Raw genomic sequence first — 588 nt, forward strand, 5'->3', positions numbered from 1 at the left:
TGATCCTCTGGCTCTTATAATCTTTCCATGCCTACTTCTGCAATTTTCCCTGAGCCTTAGGTATATGTGTGTATTTTGTAGATTCATATGTTAGAACTGGTTAGGACTCTGCAATATGATTGGTTGTGTTTTTTAGTAATGGTCTCCATCTGTTTCAGAGAAGTTTCCTTGATGAGGGATGACCACTATACTTATCTGTAGGTGTAGAAACATTAATAGATTATTGTTAGGAATTATGTTTGCTTGGTAAAATAGTGTTTATATTCTCTCTTCCAACAAAAAAGTGGCTTTAATAGCTCAGAGAAGTTAGCTAGGTTTTTAGTTCCAGGCACAATCTCCCTTTGTTGTACAGGTCTTAAATATTGCAAAGCTGTCAGTTACTGCCAAGGTATATATGTCACTACTGTACTCTTTGGGTTATGGTACCATGTTGTTGGTTGATGTTTAAATACCCTCTCTGACTCAATATTCTGGGAAGTCTTTTGTTTTGATTTTAATTTTCTTTTTTTTAAGATGTATTTATTTTATCTCATAGCCCTGAGTGCCTCCAAAAAGAAACTAGAGAGAGCATATACTAGCAACCTGACA

The sequence above is a fragment of the Mus pahari genome, chromosome 3 (assembly GCF_900095145.1).
Source record: "Mus pahari chromosome 3, PAHARI_EIJ_v1.1, whole genome shotgun sequence".
NCBI lineage: Eukaryota > Metazoa > Chordata > Mammalia > Rodentia > Muridae > Mus > Mus pahari.